Below are 6004 nucleotides of genomic sequence, written 5' to 3' on the forward strand. Positions count from 1 at the left end.
GCCGTTGTTGCTTTGCTACTATTTCAATGTTTATGTGTGGAATGTGGATGATATCTAGGTGGCATAGAGCTCTATATCTGTTATAAAAAAGAATGGAAAATGATCTGATCGATCGATCTATCTGCTTTTTATTACAACAAACATGTTTATATGTCAGTATTTATTTTTGTGAACGTGAATTTTTACCAAAACAAAAAGTAAAAAATAATAATATGATTTTTTCTGTTGAAAAAAAATCACAGTAATAATCAAAATCTAAATTAAATCTCTGACTCAATTTTTGCTAGATACCATGTAAATGTAACCTCTTTTACTTTTTTTATTTAAACATTATTTTCAATAAATACTCAATAGTCCAGTTATTTATAGTATATTTCTAAATACGTTTGTCGGTTTTAATAATATATTCTAAACGTTGCCACAGAAACGCTGAGCCGTAAAATGTCGTAAAGTTAGCTACTGCAGTGCAGTATAAAAATGACGTTCTTCTTCCACTTCCTTCCTCTCCTGATTCAACTGGCTCGAGAGCGTGTCTGAAGACGTCTGACTTAAACTAGGTAATTTGTTCTTACTTCATAGTTCCACTGATCAAGGATGTTTTCTGTTAAGTTTAATGTATGTTACCTTTGAATAAGTTTAAGGCGGGGAGTTTTTTTTACGTTTTAGTGTATCGTGTTACTGCACCACGTGGTTGAGTAGTCCTGTAGATTCCTGTGCACAGAGACCAAATTCCCCTTATTAAATCAATACAGTGAGCTAAAAAGTTCTTAACTCCAATTATCTAGCTTTATTGTGGGTGATTTTTGGTCCTTGTGGGGAACACGTTTATAAAAATTGAGTAGATATCGTAAGTTGCCAAGCAGAACATCACAAGCGGAGTTTCTCAAATATGTAAATTCCTCGATGTGCGTGGCTAGAAAAACACCAGGTTTGCTTTCATCACTGTTGAACCGTTGCAATGATGACAATGAGGCCTGGGATATCACGACATGTCATTGCAACGGCTGTAATTTGGGAGTCTATGAAGACACATTTTTTTCCCTTCCCCCTCCAGGTGGTTCTTAATTCTCCATGTGGTTTGAAGCCTATAGTACCCGATATATGCAGTATGGTAAGTAGTTTGGATTGATTTGCTTTAAAATGAAATGCACAGTACTAGTCACAGTCTAGTCATAGTGGGCTTAGGAACTAGTGCGGTGCAAAAATTACAATTCCCTTCTCTTGCAACCCGCTGTTGTGCTCCCCAAATAACAGTGTTACTTTTGAGAAGAGACAATGTTTAGCATGGAAACTTTTTGCCTCTTTTTGTTTTGCATATCATTTCAAAACGGCCGTGTATTTGTAGGTTTTGGGTGACACTAAACGGGCCCTCCTGTGGACAGACGGGTCAGTAGGTAAGAATTGAATTGGGATAATGATGATTTGAACAGAGTTTTGTAATGATGATTGCCTTTAATGTTCAACTGCTCTTATAAACCATGAAAGAGAGAGTGCCTTTCTGAACAGTCAAACTCTTCTTGGGTGTGCTTAATGTACATGTGCTATGCTTTTCTTACGATTCTATTTTATTTTCAGGCTCCAGAACACAATGTTCCTCAATCCTGGCCATTTATCTAAATGCCTTTTTTTGTTCCTGAGGAATCCTCTTCAAAAGGTAAATGTCAGTTCATGTAAGCACTTTTTCATTAGTTGTAAAAGCAACTGCTAAGCCTGCCACAATTATAAATTTGTCATACAAATAATTGTGACTAATAATTGTTTCCCTTAGTGTAATACAATTCCAAGTAAAAAAACTTGCATGTAATAAAATGAGACTTAAAATAAAATGAGCCCATACGATCTAATTTAATGCTGTGAAAATTCATATTTATGCAGTTATTTATATCATATAGCTTCAATATTTCCCTTAATTGGATTGCAAACCCTGATTCAAATTTAAACTGCACGTTTATGGGTTATCTAATTGCAATTAGACAAAATAAACGCGGTCCGATTTAATTGCGGCAGGCCTAGTATTTTCTTTGTATCTGTAATGGATTTTGGAAATCCGTTTAAATGAGGTCTATCCCGACTGGCCCCTCTCAGTAGAGCTTAGTCGTTGGAAATACCTCAGAGATCAAGTCTGTAGTATCGCTTTACCCATGTTGCTAATATATTAGCTTTGTGGGAAAACACTGCAGTACATTCAATTACCTTGAAGGATGTACCTTTGTTTGTCAGACACAGTAAAGAGCAACATCTCATCTGTGAATTTCTGCTCTGTAGGTGTGATCTGAAGGATGTCCACTAGGATGCGCACCAGCCCTTTGGTGAATGGAGGTGTGTTAGAGGTATGTAATGTTCAATTGTCTTCTTACGAACAACACTAGCCTGCACTGTTGGTATCTGCATCCAGTTGTATGTCTGACTGGAATGTTCAAATGCCAGTGCTAGAGAACCTCGACACCTGCTCTTAATGGACCTTGTGTGTTTGTTGTTTGGTCCTGGCAGTGGTCGAGACAAGACCTCATTATGAAAGTTATTTTTCCTATTCAGTGTTCAGAGTAGTATATAGCATGTAGACTGTGCTTTGAATACCCAATACTTTCTATATTGCCCGACTTTGCAATAACGCTTATTGTTTGCATTACTAATTTGAAAACTGGTTAATATACAGCATATTGTTCCTAACTTTGCTTTAATCATGCTTTCTAGCAGTAGGTCTAGTGAAGATGAGCTCAGCGGGACCTATGACATTCAATCCAAATCTTCCATTTGTTTATGATTGAAGTAGGGCAGCTTGAGTTACTGAATAAAAAAGGTTTGCTGTGCACATTTTGACAATTCTACTTTTTATATCAATTACTACTTTCTATTAATGTTTTTAAGATCGTTGTTACAAACTATTAATCAAAACAGGACGTTCCTTTTGTAATTCACTAAAATAAACAAAATATTAAAACTTGTTTTTGAAAACTGTAGTTGTAGTGGAGACTGGAAGAATTAGATTCGTGTCGAACCCTTTGTAGCGCTGCAAATCCACTTTGTATGCTATGCCAAAGGAAGACTCGTGCTGGAATTGATATGGAAAACGGACGCCATCGTTACTGTTAATTGTCAGGAAGTATCATTGGATCACTGTCAAGTGCTTAGGATGCCTCCGGAGCTAAAATTCAAATATGGTGATAGCGTTTCGTTTCTGTGAGCTTTAGACCAATCAGAACAGACAGGGCCATCTGACCAATCAGAGTGGAGTCGGTTTTTAGCGACTGAATCCTTTATGGAACCATTTCAGACACTGTAAGAAAAGGTTCCTCCGCAGTATATGTTATGAGAAATGTAAGGGGTTTTTTGTGTCTAGTACAGTGTGGACTTAGTCAGTGGTGTGCAGTTAATTCTCCCATATGCCCCACCCCAACACATCCAAGATGCTCTCTGGGGAGGACATCGCCTACTGCAACCTGCCCTTTATAGAAGCCTTGTGACCGTTTCAGTAGATCAGCGTGTCTTGATAATCCTGTCTTGTTTGTGTTGTGCCCACAGGTCCCATATGGTGAGATTGAAGAATAATTGCTGGCAGGGCGTCGTTCTTACACGCAGTGCTGTAATATGAAAAGTAAGGCTTCTGTCTTTTGTTCTTGATCATTCCCAGTTGCTTGAACGTGATGTATTTGGTCATATTACCAAGGCTGTTAGGATATGTGGTTCCTGACTTGCTGTGGACGTGACCAAAAATGAAAACCCATCCTAATGAGTCGCTGTCAGATTTATTAGGAACATTTCCTTAAGTGCACTTAAACTCTAAATGTGAGGTTGTACGGGTTTGTTAAATTGTTTCTTCTATCAGGTTTGGACTTGGAGTGAAGGGTTTCCCAGCCAGACTTGAGAGGTAGGAGCCTCTTCAAATCTTTGGATCACTTTCAAAGAGGGTCAGCCACTTCTCACTGGCGATCCTTAACGCCGTGATCCCACATCAGTGCCCTATGAGATGTTTTGCAGGGTTTTTTGCTAAATAAAATGCCTGTGGTCTTTAGGGCAACACCTGATTTACTTCAAGCCGTGTCGGTGGTATTTTGTATTAGCACTTTGATTATGAATGTAATTGGCCTTTGTCTTTAACAGTTGGTGCTGATGAGGTCATACTGCGTGGGAAACTAAACCTTCCTCTGCTTTGGAGTTTTGTGGTAATGCAGTTTTCAATAAATGAAGTTTAAAATCTATGTTGTATGCATGTTTCTTTTCAAAGTGTTTGACAAAGGTTGAGGAATAGGATCGGTGTAAAATCCCAAATCTCTTGCAAATAGATTCTCTGGGCATGTAATTTGGCAGTTAAATGATTACTTGACTTAATGAACTTACTTTTCATAACAGCTTTTGTAGCATTAAAACATCCTGCGAGCTTAAAGCATCGTCCTCATAAACAAAGATTTATTTAACTTGTTTGGATATTGTATAATTCTGTTTGATGCATTTGACTGCATTTTTTTAAATGAGACCGTGGAAGTTCATAAAGAAATCTTTGTTGCGAGATAAAGTAACCAACTGTACCGGATCTGATGGCTACATTCCAAGTAAACCATTTCATAATGCTTTTTTTTACAAGGAGGATTTCTAAACCCACAATAATGTTGATATTTTCCTAATCAATGATGTTGGACATTCATAAAACTGAACTTTTACTGACAAGCCTTAAAAGGAGCCGACCCTTAAACGGATACAGGACGAAATGAGGGTTAAATAGTTTTTCTGCATATACGTTTGTGTTTTGTGCAAAACTAACGAGTAAACCTCAGAACATTAAAATTTAAAAGAAAAATCCATGACCCTTTAAATCTTCACGTCTGAAAGCCCCATGCAGCCAGTGTCATGCAGTTAAGAGTGGTTCTCAGGGCTTCATGTGGGTCATGAGGTTCAGATTAAAAGATTCTTTCTGCAGAATGCAGCTTTTAGTGCTCCACTTCTGCTTTGACAAACTGCCTTTGAGTATAAGCCTTTATTTGTGAGAGCTTGAATGTTCTGTTGCTGATCTTTGGGGAATGTTTTAAAGCATGGTTTTCAGCTGAGCATTTTGTTAGTTCATTAAACCATGTTTAGTCAGAAGTAAGTCTATACTGTTGCTTGACCAATGGCAATTAAGCATTTTATTTGTTTTAATATCCACTTGCACTTAAGGTTTCATGAAGCCTTTTTGTGGGTTATTAAAGAAACAAAATGCAACCTCTTGCTTTTTAACTGATAAAGGTGTAAAACTGATCCTTGTTGAGATATAGATGTAATCTGATAGGAAGGTTTTTTTTCTAACTTTTTTTTTTTTAAACAATTGGCCAATCTATTTTAAGTTTACAGAAGATAATTTTTCAACAAGTAAACATTTGAACTGCTGGCCAAACAATTTCTTGATTGTAAAGCTAAAGATTCTCCAGTTAAAATATTAATTTGTAATTTTTAGTGTCTTATAACTTTAACTGTAACAAGAAAGCATGTTGTCCCTTGAAAGACTGTCAGTTAAAACTGTGGTTTTCAATTCAAGAGCAAACATACCTGATATTAACTACAAAACCATCCATCGCCTGTGTGAAGTCTGAAGCTTACCGCAAGCTCTGTGTTTTGAGTGGTTATGCTGAAAGAAACCGCATCTGAAGAGGAGTTCTGTCCTTTGAACTGAACAATGCCTGTCCCTGTGAGAGATCAGAGTGTCCCGGGGATCTTATCACAGCTGCACACAAAGAATGCTTGTTTTATGACGCTCTGCAGCACCGGCCCTGGTTACCAATAGTCAGCACTTGTGAATTATTAAACTTCTGCCTTCATTAGATGACGCACTCTGTCCAGGAATTGCTAAATTAATGGGTGTCATGATCTAATTATGAATGTTTATTACATGCATATGATATGGTTGTTTTTTAACTTCTGTTTACCTCACTAAAAGTACATTTTCTTTATGGTAGGTAAGATTTTCAAAATTTATATCAAACAAACATTGTCCCAAGCCCTGTGATGAAGGGGGTATAAGGTCCTCTATGGT

At 37.2% G+C, this 6004-nt stretch overlaps 1 long non-coding RNA gene and 1 other non-coding gene across 2 annotated transcripts; both read left to right on the forward strand.

The window, feature by feature from the left end:
- Nucleotides 1-466: 466 nt before the first annotated feature.
- On the forward strand, nucleotides 467-4197 carry LOC143715008 (uncharacterized). The gene is made up of 8 exons (XR_013195660.1): nucleotides 467-557; nucleotides 1055-1111; nucleotides 1346-1394; nucleotides 1576-1654; nucleotides 2266-2330; nucleotides 3523-3595; nucleotides 3827-3868; nucleotides 4102-4197. It is a non-coding gene; the product is annotated as an uncharacterized LOC143715008 (long non-coding RNA).
- LOC143715141 (small nucleolar RNA SNORA18) lies at nucleotides 2055-2187 on the forward strand. Its single transcript, XR_013195678.1, has one exon. It is a non-coding gene; the product is annotated as a small nucleolar RNA SNORA18 (small nucleolar RNA).
- Nucleotides 4198-6004: the final 1807 nt, after the last annotated feature.

This window comes from Siphateles boraxobius, unplaced genomic scaffold (genome assembly GCF_051911475.1).
Source record: "Siphateles boraxobius isolate OS27281-9 unplaced genomic scaffold, OSU_SipBor_1 56, whole genome shotgun sequence".
In the NCBI taxonomy this organism is placed as follows: Eukaryota; Metazoa; Chordata; class Actinopteri; order Cypriniformes; family Leuciscidae; genus Siphateles; species Siphateles boraxobius.